This window comes from Triturus cristatus, chromosome 11 (genome assembly GCF_964204655.1).
Source record: "Triturus cristatus chromosome 11, aTriCri1.1, whole genome shotgun sequence".
Lineage (NCBI taxonomy): Eukaryota > Metazoa > Chordata > Amphibia > Caudata > Salamandridae > Triturus > Triturus cristatus.
In genome coordinates this window covers 136,913,863-136,927,387 of record NC_140594.1, presented here as the reverse complement: position 1 = coordinate 136,927,387, position 13,525 = coordinate 136,913,863, and the positions used below count along the sequence as shown (strand labels likewise).

Below are 13,525 nucleotides of genomic sequence, written 5' to 3'. Positions count from 1 at the left end.
CAAAAAAAAACGTACCGCTCTCTCCGGATCTGCGCTAGCTGGTGCACAAAAAGAAAGAACTGAGGTCAGCGCGCAGGGGCAGCGTCTAAGTAGATACTGCAACGTCATTACGGCGACCACAATGCCAACGACGAACGCGGAGCTCGACCGACGCCACCCACCGACGAGCAGGGGTACTGCTGAAGAAAAATTCTCCGGAACCAGTCTGACGCCTGGTGGTAATTCTAAAGTGAGGCATCCTTAACTAATTGTCTCTTTCAGATGACCCTCAGAAGGGTCCTTCTTGGCCAAGGCACATCACATTCCTATGTTGCAGAGGACAAACTATCTGGATGAAGTCTGTTTCGAGACCGCCCTCCTTTCTTCATACCAGAGAATACCACAAAAAGTGGCTTGCCGAATTCACTCTGTGCTCTATGGTTCAATCAATGTAAAAAGCCAAGGGCTCACTTTTGATCCAAACAAATAAACTTCTCTATTTTAGAGGGATTTGTGGTGGAGAGAAAAAAATTGAGGAGCATGATAGAATGCCACATATGGAAGAATTACACTATGTTTGGCAGAAAAGATGTCCGCATCCGAAGCAACAGCTTATCGCGAAAGAAGGAGGTATATGGGCAGGTTGTTACGACTGCGCCTGCAGCTCCCTGTCATGGAGTGCAGAAGTAACCGCAATGAGAAAAACAACTTTAACGGTCCCAAGTCTCAATGAACAGCTGTGCACAGAACAGAAAAGTGAACAAATCAAAGTTAGACTCAAGCTAATGTCCCACTATGAAAGGCCCTGGGGGAACACAGATGTACGCCCTTTCAAAAACACATCACAACTGGAAAATTAAACAAGGAGGGTTGATCAGACAAATGTAGAAAAGTAGGGAAGCTGATATATATATTTATCAGCGTCCATGGCAAGAGCTTACCGGGCCAAAGACTAGACAAAAAGTAGTATATCAAACAGCTTAGCTGAAAGTGGTAGACCTAAAGGCCCTCACAGGTGGTGTCATATAGCTCCGCATAAACGTCATTTCACTACAGAAGTGACAGGTAGGGAAACAAACACCACACAGGCACGCAGATATCAGTCTCTTTCAAAGGCTTGTCCGTGCCTTCAGAAGCAAAGTCCATTGGCAAATAGGCTTGACCAGTGGGCAGCTCTCTAGTTGGGGCTTTTAAGATGGAAAAAGAGTTCATTCCACAGACCAGAGAGAAGGGAGGGTTGGTAAGAAATCTGTGGATAGATTGGATATCTACCAGAAAGGCCATTCCCTAAGGTAAGTATCTTGTTCTTCTGATGGATACTTTTAACCAAAGATTTCCCACATTGTGAACAGATATCAAAGCAGTACCTTACTAGGCGGTGAGTCTGTGGAATGTCTTAGACCAAAATGTCCTGCAGGACCAAATGGGCACAATGCCAATCCCAACAGACCTGGCTGTCAAGGCAAGCGTGCTATGTAAACGTTGCACTGATGCAGATGTAGTACCCCATTATATATTCAGGACAAACACTTCATGTGCAAGGACAGTAGTAGCAGCCTTGGCTCAAGTGGAATGCACCTTTCCTCCTTCAGGTGGCTGCTTCTCAGATAGCTCGTAGCAGACTTTATGTAGAGGACTATCTGCTTAAGGATAGTTCTTTTCTGCACTGCCTTGCTCTTCTTTGCTCCCGAGAAACCCCCAAAAAACTGATCGTCAAACCAATGGGCTTTGGTATGATCAAAGCAGCAACCGAGTTCTCTCTCGAGGTCCAAACAATTGAGTCTCTCCTGCTCTTTTGAGGGATGAGGCGGGCAAATAAAGTCAGGTGATAGCCTGCCTGGCATGGAAAGGTGTTGCTACCTTTGGCAGAAATGGAGCTCAAGTTCTTACCACCAGCTTGTCTGGAAAGAACGTTGTGTAAGGCGGCTGGACTGTAAATGGCAGTTCACTCATGTGACGAGCTGAAATCATGGCTAGTAAGACTGTTTTCAGGGTTAATAGACGTACGAATTACTTACCTTCAGTAACGATGTATCTGGTAGAGACGTTATCTAGCCGCAGATTCCTTAACTTAGAATATCCCCAGGCGTCAGACTGGATCTGGAATTTTTTTTTTGCAGCACCTCTCCGCGGCGGGGGACAGCACCACACGACCCCGCCCTGACGTCGTCCACGTACGTGACATCAGCGAGGTCAAACAAGTCCCTCCCGGCGCGCAGACTTCAGTTTTCTTTGGAGAAACTTTTCCGCGGTACAATGCGGAGCCGCCAACAACAAACTGTGAACGTATGGAAACAGTATGCGAGGGATGAAAAATCCGTGAATAAAGGAGGATGGTGCAAGACACCATCGTAAAAGACAGAATTAGAAACTGCCCACAGATAAGTGAAAAAGCTGTGAGCAAGAACCCTGCAAGCTAAGCGAAGACCCTTCCCAAGTGCAACAAGGGAAGAATATCTCAACAGACAGAAATAGGCTGTCATTACCATGTAGAACCACGGACAGAAATAGACTGTCATTACCATATAGAACTGTGTCGTCTAGCAAGAACGGAGCACAGAGAGAGCAACAGCCCACTACAGGAAGGTATAAAAAAGACTGGCACTGCCCCTATAGTAATGGAGGTCTGAAACAGAGGTCAACAGATCCTTAAAGAAGACGACTGTAGAGGAGACCAGAACCCTGAGCCAATAGAGAAGGCGGGAGGGAGGGAAGGCAGCAGGAGAAGAAAAGAAAATGAAGATGAATCTCCTGGTAAAAGTTAATCAAAAGGCATCATTTTACAGATAAGAAACCCCTGAGAGGGAGTCAGCTGTATTATGGCAAGACGCAACAATGTGAGCACCCGTGAGAGAAAAACCAATGGCAACTGAAAGAGGTCAGCGGAGAACCCCACTTGTCAAGGTCCTCGCAGAACGGGGAGGCTGGGTAGGCGTCAAGGAATCTGCGGCTAGACAACGTCTCTACCAGATACATCTTTACCGAAGGTAAGTAACTCGTACATCTGATAGAGACATATAGCCGCAGATTCCTTAACTTAAAATAGATACCACAGCCATACCCCAAAGGGGAGGTGGGTCTGCGACACAACAACAGAAAGCGCCAAGCACTTAAGCCGGCAACAGAGTGACGGACAATGGGGAAGGCTGTGGCGGAACAGCCAGACAGCAACCCAAATAGCTCGGAAGAGCAAAAGATAACGGGATGCAAGACATCCCAAAAATGCCAGAATGGCGCTACACAATACCTGTATAAGCATGAGAGGTAGAAACGGCACCAGCCATATACCGGAACAAAAGAAAGAGAGGAAGGGTATAGTCGTCCACGCCTGAAGTGATGTGCGCGGTGCCTATATATGCGCCATTCCAGTGGGCTGACATCAGTTTCTTTTTGTGACTTTCCATGCCGGGAGCGTGAAGCTATGAAGAACACTGACCACTGGTATGTGGAACTAGGGGCCTGAAAAGGGAATCGCCCATTAACTAGAAATCCGTTCAGAGACCGGGGAGGATGGGTGGGTGGGTAGGTATGAGCAGCTAGATAGAATCTCTACCAGATAAGTTACTGAAGGTAAGTAACTTGTTCATATGATAGAGACTTCTAGCCACAAATTCCGTTACATTATAATAGATACTCAAGTAATAACTCCTGGAAGATGGTATGCAAACACCCTGCAGGACGGAACTGGCAAAGTGCCCGTCCCGACGAACTTGACTGTTCAGGCAGTAGTGCTTGGTCAATATATGCAGTAAAGGCCACATTGATGCCTGGCATATGTCCCCGACCGGAACTCTGCATGCTAACGCAGTGGTTGCAGCCTTTGCTCTGGTGGAATGAGCAGGCAAGCCCTCTGAGGGTTGCTTCTTGGCCAATGCGTAGCAGAACGTAATGTAGAGCACAATCCATCGGGAGATGGTTTGTTTCTGTACGGCCTTCTCTTTCTTTGCTCCGACATACCCCACAAAAAGTTGGACGTCTAGCTGGAACTCTTTTGTGCAGTTAAGGTAGAACAATGCACTTTTTGGGTCCGCCAGTGGAGTCTCTCCTTAGAGGGATAAGATGGAACGTAGAAGGTAGGCAGGGTGATAGACTGTCTACATGAAAGGGAGTGACCACCTTTGATAGGAAGGATGCTCCAGTCCGAATAACCAGCTTGTCTAGATAGATGTTAGGATACTGAGCTGACAAAGACTGGAATTCACTGACCCTTCAGGCAAATGTTATTGCCACTAAAAAGGCCATTTTTAGGTCGAGCCTAGACAGCGCTCATGTGCTGCCTGCAAGACCCGGTGTATACAATAAAAATAAAAGATGGCCTAGATACCCAAATATCCCTAAAAAGCCCAAATGATACACATTTTGAAAAAGTTAGCCCACTCTCTAAAGAAAAGGTGATCAAATTCATGATTTCCACCAAATCTGGGGCTCCTCAGGTCCTATATACGATTTCTAGTTTAGCAGCAGGGCTGCTTACAGATTTATTAAATAAATACTGACCATGGGACAGTTCCCGACTATTTGGAAAAAAGCCTCTATTTTACCGCTGGTGAAAAAATCTTCACTGGCCCCGAATGATGTAAAACAATTACGAGCCTATATCACGCCTTCCGTTTCCAGCGAAAATATTAGAAAAGGCCATGAATGACAAAATTGTATAATTTCTAGAAGCAAATCAACTCCTTGACGCTCACAATACGGTTTTAGAGCTAATGTCGTACTTTAATATTCGGGACCGCGTAGGGGACAGGGCCCTACCCCTGTCTATCTTGGTATTAGTTAACCGCAAATGGTTAATGCGGTATATACGAGTGCTTTATATATCGTTCTAGCTATGAATGCACTGTGTACACGCTATTCTGCTTCACTACGCGGGTTCCATTTTGGAAGCAGTGGCCATCTTGTCATTGCCCTCACATAGGCTATAATGGAGTAAATACGGGCCTCACAGTACATGGGCTTCTCCTCTGACTTCTCTGTGACCTGGGCAGCTGGCTCTGCTGCCCCGGGTCAAACTGGTCTCACGAGCTCCCCTTCCTCCGTCCACCTGTGATTAGCATCAGGGCTTGACCCGTCATAAAACCCTTTCATTCTACACAATCCTCCGGCTAATCTCTTTCACACCTGCTTGTTCCTGCTTTATGACTTGTTTCCCGAAACAGGAGATGCTCATGTTTATTGGGGGGCCTATTGATATCAAATGTGGGATCTGAACCTTACTGTGTAAATCATTGTGGGCTGGCCGAACTGGAATGTGGGATGGTCATCATGACTCTGCCTTTTCTTTGTAATGTACACTTGTAATGGCCGTATCATAAAACCTAGGAATGTATGCTTGAGGCAAGAAAAAGGGTATTTAAGATGAAGTCCGTCCCTATGATTTTCAGCAGTCTCCTGAGAACATACACGCTGTTGTACATCTAGGATACCTGTAATTGGTCTGCAGCCAATAAATGAATCTTTGACTTCACCCAGAAGACTGTGTTTCTGTAGGTCTGGAACAGGGTGAACCCAGAAGTCATAGGGTGTGTGCCCCTGCACCGCTGGGACTAAAATACCCAGTACTTCAGTTTGGCGCCCAACTCGGGACGATTTCAGCGGTACCAGTCCAAGCCAGAGGTTCGTGAGGAGCTTCGTGTGGAAATTCCGGAGGAAGGCCGCCACTTCATCGACCCCTGCATGTCGACGTGGTCCGAAAGTCTTTTCTGCGAGGTTCTCCGCGTCCCGACGGCTACGAAGGACTGCTGCCCTGATTAATCGACCTGTTTTGGACCCTTGACGAGTTTGAGAGAGCGAAACAATCGAGAGAGTCTTCTGGTGACGTCATCGATCGGCAATATTCAGTTAAGTATAAGTGGAGCGTCTCCCATTTGTTTTTGGTATCCTTTGGGATCGTTTGATTTGGTAATTTGGTAATTTGGAGTTTGCAAACGCCAAAGCCAGAGGACTCGTGTATTCACGAGACTATCGTAATCGATAATCCTTTGACGTTTGGATCTAGACTAGTGAGCGAAGATGCCTGGTTCTGGAATATTTGGTAGATTATTGTGTTTGGGTTGTGGAAAAGATTTCCAGCTAGAGGAATCATGTCCGGTTCCTCCGGTTGGAACTCCAACTTATGAGCTCTATGTAAAACATGGTGTAGGCCCCATTGCATATAACGAAGTATGGATCCACTACACCAGGAAAGACGGTGTTTTAAAATGGCCCCAAAATGGTAGTTTCGATACCGATATTTTAGATAATTTGGAAATTAAATTGTTTAAGAAGAAAGCCCGGCCGGCGATGTTTGACTCTTTCCGCTTATGGCGAAAGGAAGCCAAACAAAAGGAAATTAAGTTAGCGAAAAAGAATAAAAGAGAGAGAGGTATGACAGTAATGCAAGCAGCTGTACAATTTAAAGACAATGAGGAGGAACAGATGAATGAGCAATTGCACAGACAGCGTAAGTTAGGGATTGACAAATGTTACCCAGCTTTACCACATTCTAAGCAGAATGAGTTAGAAGAAAAGGAGAAAGATCCCCTGATGTCGCATTTGTTGAGTTCGCCACCCCCATATGCTCAAAATGCCATGGCACCTCCCCAGCTTGTGAATATGCCCCCTCCAGTCAATATACTGCAAGCCTTGCCGCTACCGCCAGTTGCTTTGCAGCCGGCTCCTATCCATATAGCGCAGCCCTCTCAAGGGCTGCCAGCTGTGTTCCCGACTGCCCCCGCGCTTCCTGCGACTTTGCCTAATTCAGCAGCTGCCTCTTCTGACACTCTTCCTTGCACCACTCCAGTACCTGTTTCTACATCCTCTTTTCTTCCCTCTGTTTTTCCCCCTGTTTCCGCCTCAACTTCTCCTTCAGCGCGACAGCGCTTAGCTAATGTGGTTACTACATTAATGTCGCCTCTCTTTGAGTCATCTGGTGCGACTCCTGGTTTACAGCGTAAGCAATTGCGTAGCCAATTGCCTAACCCTGATGAGAAAAAGGTAATAGACAGCATGGCGCGTAGATGGATTGTTTTCCCTTCATTGTATGATGTGGAATCAGTTGTCAACGTTTTCCATCAGTGGGATGCCCCAAAACAGAGATATGTGTTCGAGAAAATGTGCGAAATTCTCTGTGAAGAATTGGAAGATAGTGGTAAAAATCCGAGCCCGCAGGAGTTGTGTAGAGTGAGGTTCGATTTTGGAACTGGTATAATTGTGAACCGCGAAGTAGATAAAGCAGTTGCGGTTGTATTGTCCTTCAGGAATGATGATTGTCAACAGTCATTGTTTGAACAAGATGTCCTTGTGGGGAAAAAGGTAAAAGCGCGACAATACCCCATGAGAGAAGTTCCCCCGGTATGGAAGGAAGCAGTTGCAGCTGATGCTAACGCCGGTATTGCCGCTGCGCCAGCGCATTTCCAGCGTGTTTGGGTGCATGTTCCATGGAAGCGCTCTGAGGTGTTAGCACTTAAGCAGTCATTGCCTGATCCCCGTAAAAATCCAGCAGGTTATTATAAAGAGTTGTCACAGACGGCAAGGTCATGCGTTATGAATCTGGCCGACATAGACATGTTGTTTGGTAATGTTGTGCCACAGCCTCTATGGGGATCAATTCGTAATGCAGATCACGATGCAGAACTAGGGGATACATGGGCTAACATCGTTGCTGCTGATGCTAGACAAACTGGTGGCGCGAAACCAGAACCTTTAGTAGCTGAACTGCCTGGTAGAATCATCACGTATATGAAGACAATAATGCCCGCGATGCGCGTAAATTGGGACAAGTTATCTGCATGCAAGCAGAAGAAAGATGAGACAGTGTCAGACTTCTTTACTAGGTTTGAAGAAACATTTATTGACCACAGTGGGCAGGATATGAGTACTGAGGGTGGCCAACGGTTATTTGTGGATAAGTTTGTGCAGAATTTACTTCCTGACCTGTGTAAAAAGTTGAAAGACTCAGAGAGTTCTTGGGCTGTTTCTTCTTCAGCGCAAATACTGGCTACTGCACAGTATTATGAAAATAGAGATAAAGACGAGAAAGATAGAACAGAGAAGAAAACGAAGGAATTAAAGACAAAAGTCCTTTTACAGCAGGCTTACCCACCACGAGGAGGTCAGAATAATTATAGACAACCCCAAGGTGTCTATCACCAACCCCAACAGTTTCAGAACAACCAGCAAATGAATGGGTATTATCAACCACGTGTCCCTGTAGGTCCCAACCAATGTTCATACTGCAAAGAGGAAGGTCATTATAAATATAGTTGCCCTAAATTAATGCAGCGGAACGGTAATGCGTATGGCGTAAGAGGTAGGGGTGGTCAGCAAGCTCCTAGAGGCGTGGAAGTGTTCCCCAGAACGCGCGTCCTCTTCCGCCCCAAAGCGCCATTAATAGCTTTGATCAGCAAGCTAACGCGACTAGTAATACGGCCCAGTATTATAATAATGATTATTATGCAGAGGATGGCGATGCAGAAAATAATGATTATTAGGACAGCCATAGACAGAGAGAGGGAGTTGTTTCAGTGCCAGTGGATCAGAGTGGACCGTATGTTGAGGTGACTACAGCAAATGTAACGGAGCCTTTTCTGCTAGACACTGGTGCTGCAAAGAGTTCAATCATGCATTCAAAACTCCCTGGCGCACCTTTGTCTGGCGATATAAATGTTTCAGTAGGTTTTTCTGGCGCCCCAGTTAGGAACCCGATTTCTAGTCCCATGTCACTTTCTGTTGGGCCTTGCGAGCTGAAAGCACCCCTGATCCTAACAACAGGTTGTGGTGAGAATTTACTGGGATTAGATTTGTTGAAAAGATTGCACGCTACACTGTATTGTTCTCCTTCAGGAGTACAACTTACATTAGGCAAGAAAGTGATTTCCCCAATGTACTTGTCTAAAAACACAATGCCGCCTGAATTGTCATCCCTTCCGGATGCCCTTTGGGCTACTGGTCCCAATGATGTGGGCCTCTTGGAGATACCGCCATATGTGGTGACTTTAAAGGCTAATGTCAGACTGCCACGTATTCCCCAGTACAAAATCTCTAATGAAGGCCAGAAAGCATTGTTAGACATTGTCAGCGACTTGATTAATAAAGGTGTGATTGAAGAGACAAGAGGCAACGTTTGCAATAGTCCGATTTTACCTGTCTTAAAACGAACGGACCCTTCACAGCCACCGGTTTACAGATTTGTGATCGATCTTAGAGAGGTTAATAAGATTGTTGTGCCACAGTTTCCGGTTGTCCCTGATATAACTGCCTTGTTAACGATGATTCCAGCCTCTGCTGCATGGTTTTCAGTGATTGATTTAAAGAATGCTTTCTTTAGTATCCCAATTGCAGAAGAGAGCAGAGATATTTTTGGCTTTAGTCTGGGAGGCCGAAGCTTCCGCTTCAAACGCGCTCCCCAGGGCTACTGTGAAAGTCCATCAATATACAGTCAAGCTTTGAAAGCGCAGCTTGATGCACTTGTTTTACCTAGTGGCGCTATCCTGATTCAGTACGTGGACGATTTACTAATCGCTGCGGATACTGAAAAGATTTGTAAAGAAGCCACATTATCATTGTTGCGCCATTTATCTGCTTTCCATCACAAAGTGTCTCTCTCTAAGCTGCAATATTGTCGACAAGAAGTGACCTACTTAGGTCATCTCTTATCGAAGGAGGGAAGGAAACTGACCCCAGAAAGAATTCAAGCCATTGCACAGTTGAGTGTGCCGAAAACACAGAGAGAAGTGCGTGCTTTCTTGGGCATCACTTCATACTGTAGGCATTGGATCCCTAGTTTTTCTTTGTTGGCAAAACCTTTAGTAGCCTTAACATGCAAAGACACACCGAATCCTATCCCATGGTCTGAAGAGTGCCAGAAAAGTTTTGTGGAATTGCGTAATGCATTGTGTTCGGCTCCTGTGTTGGGTACCCCTGACTACAGTAAGCCTTTTACATTGTATGTTCACGAGAAAGATGGATGTGCGTTGTCAGTGTTAACACAGCCTTTTGGCGACAGACCGCGCCCATGCGCATATTTTTCATCAACCTTGGACCCTGTAGCGAGGGTATTGCCAAGCTGTCTGAGAGCGACAGCTGCTGCAGCAATGTCTATCCGACAATCTGCTGGTTTGGTAATGGACAATACATTGATTGTTATGGTTCCACACGCAGTAGACACATTATTAAATAGGACTAAGACACAACACTTGACTAGTGCGCGATTATCAGGCTATGAGCTTACACTGTTAGCAAATCACATACACATAAAGAGATGTAATACGCTGAATCCAGCTACGTTATTGCCAGTCCCAGCAGACTCAGACGAGATTGAGCAACATGACTGTCTGTTCAGAACAGAAGAAGAGACGAAAGGGAGAGTAGATCTAAAAGATACTCCCCTGACTGAGTGTGATGGTACTTTATGGGTGGATGGTTCGTGTTTCAAACTCCCTAATGGTGACACGACTGCTGCATATGCTATCACGACTTTACACACGGTCGTGGAAACTGCACGAGTGCCACATAATTCGGCCCAAGCAGCAGAATTAATCGCCCTCACGAGAGCATGTGTGTTATCAGAAGGAATGAGAGTAAATATATACACAGATAGCCAGTACGCCTTTGGCGTGGCTCATAATTTTGGGCGTTTGTGGAAAGAGCGTGGGTTCCTGACTTCGCATGGAGCTAAAATTCAGAATGGCAAGTTGGTGAATGATCTCCTTGAGTCACTGACCCTACCGTTGCAAGTTGCGATCATGAAATGCAGTGCGCACAGGAAAGTCACAGATGATGTTGGACGTGGGAATGCGTTTGCTGATGAGACGGCGAAAGAAACAGCACAGAATGTGAAGACTAGAATGTATGTTGCAGGCCCCGCAAGATGGGTTGACGATGTTGGGATGTGTGAAAACACAATAGAGAGCGTGAAGTCGCTTCAAGCTGAAGCCACAGAGAAAGAGTTAAGCAAGTGGAGAGAAAGTATGGGTAAGTTGGATGAGAATGGTTGTTGGATTGATCTGACAGAACATAGGCGATGGTTGTTGCCTGACGCATATGTGCTCCCAGTGGTTACTATGGCACATGGAATGGCACACATCAGTACGAAAGGAATTTGTAAGTTGTTGGCTCCAGTATGGCAGAATGCTGGGATTCCCAAGTGTGCAGAGAATGTGGTCAAGAATTGCATGATATGCTTGAAGTATAACCCTGGTAGGGGAACCCCAACTCCAGCTGGTCACTTTGCACCCCCATCATGTCCATTCGAAGTTTTGCAGCTGGACTTTATTCACATGAAAAGATGCAACAACCTGAAATATGTACTGGTGGTTGTTTGTGCTTTCTCAAAATGGATAGAGGCTTATCCTCTGAAAGATAACACTGCCCTATCCACAGCCAAAGCCCTTGTAAAGGAATTTTTCCCTAGGTTTGGGATGCCAAGAATGGTGTGGTGTGATAATGGAAGTGAGTTTGTGGGTAAAGTGATGAAGAATGTATGTGAAGGGCTAGGGATAAAGCAGAAGTTCCATGCTGCAAATCACCCCCAATCAGCTGGACTAGTAGAACGCTACAATGGAGCCTTAAAGCTCAAGCTGGCCAAAATCCAGGCGAGCACCGGTCTTAAATGGCCTGACGCTCTGCCTTTAGCACTCCTGTCCACCAGAATGACCATACACTCACGAGTGGGACTTAGCCCTTACGAGGTCGTCTTTGGCCGCCCAGCCAACGTATGGGGTGTACCGAGGCCTACGAAGTTTAGTGAGATTGAGCATCCAGTACTACTCGATTACCTGTATGATTTGACTGTTAAACTGCGTGTTTTGCACCAACAGGTACATGATACTCTTCCCCAAGCTTCTGAACCTCCCGGACACCCCATCAACCCTGGCTCGTGGGTCCTGGTCCGAAATTTCCAGCGTAAGAGCAACGACGAGCCTCACTGGATCGGCCCTCACCTTGTACTTCTGTCGACAAGGTCAGCGGTGCGAGTAAAAGGGAAGAAGCACTGGATCCATGGTACCCACTGCAAAGTAGTCCCCTTGCCTCTGCCATATGACCAGTGGGTCCAGGAGGGTATCGCCGACTCTGAGACAGACACGGTGCCTCGTTTTGTACCATTCAGTGACGCACGCCTAAAAGACACAGTTTCAGACCAAGAGAGTGACAATATTCTGCAAGAAGCTGTGCCACCATCAAATCGACTGGACACCACTGAGCCTGAACTTTTGTTTCAAGACCAAACAGCACCTGGCCGTCTCCGCTATAATTTGAGACCAAGACCCATGGACAAATAAAGATTTCCTTACTATTTCCTTTTTGACATTTTTTGCTCTCCCATCTGAAGGACTTTCTTGATTTTTGTTTTTCGAACCACCATCCGGGTTCTGCCGCAGGGTCGCGGTGCCAAGACATTGGGGTACAGGCCGAAGACGTTAGGTCAACGGTTCTGGTTGGTCTAGGGCGTTTCCCTGGACTGACAGGCGTACTCCTTAGCAGAAGAAACTCATCCGCCGCGAGCGGCCCGATTAGAGGATGGAGTTTTTTTAAGATGGAGAGACCCGTTGAGGAAATGAACTTCAAAGCAAGGATGTGTAGAATTGTAAAAACTAAATGTTTTGTATTTTTGTGCCTTTTTACACTGTGTAGTATCATGATGTTTATTGTAGGATTTGTGTTCTTCTCCGCTCAAAAGCCCATTGAACCCACCGAACAGCCTATACCTCTTTCTACTGCCTCCTCTCACTCTTTTCACCCTTTGCCTGAGCACGAACAGACTAGACGATCAGAGTTTGTAAATAACTCGTTTATCCAGCTCTTGCACCAGCACCAACTGGTAATGAATACGACTAATTGCTGGGTGTGCGGGTTAATGCCACATACCATTAACAAGGGTATTCCTTATTTGGTGCTGCCGTATAGTTACAATGGATCGTCATGGGCATTCCAAACCATGTTTCTCTATGCTCTAGATACGTACTCCCCTCGCCAACCGCGTTCCATTAGACCTATCACCAATAATAAGGCTTTGATGAAAGGAGTTGCCGATATGAGTAGGGATATTAATGCATACTCATCCATTCCCAAAGAAGAGCTGAGACCTTATGTAGGATGGAACGCGACGGGGTATAGTATTAGTCTGGGTGAAAGACAGCGAAAAATCTCATCTCCAATCTGGGTCGTACCCCACATGGGTCGGTTCTGCTTACAGGGTAATGGTCAGAATCCTAGAGCTCAACTGGGAAGAAGTGACTGTACTGAAACGTACACTTTCCCGTCACAGTTCTCCCCTGCGTTTTTGGCTGCCAAGGGCACATATTTCATCTGTAATGACCGAGCATATACATGGCTGCCCCCTGATTTCTCGGGCACATGTTATATTGCGAACTTGCTACCGCCGACATTTACTGCTGCCTCTGACTATCACAAGACCAGAGTTGTGAGAGGTGTGATTAGTAAGGAGGATACTGCCGGTCAGGAAGCGGGAGACTTCTTCTTGGATTTCCTGCCGTTTTGGGGACCTATGGTGAATAGTAGGAACCTGAGACAGCTGACACGTGTGGTTGAATCCACTATAAATGTA

The 13,525-nt window shown here is 46.2% G+C and overlaps 1 protein-coding gene across 6 annotated transcripts in view; it reads right to left on the bottom strand.

Annotated features, from left to right (window-relative positions):
- Positions 1-13,525, bottom strand: part of CIT (citron rho-interacting serine/threonine kinase) — a 1,313,172-nt gene that overhangs the window by 111,606 nt on the left and 1,188,041 nt on the right. The gene's annotated exons all lie outside the window — the stretch shown is intronic.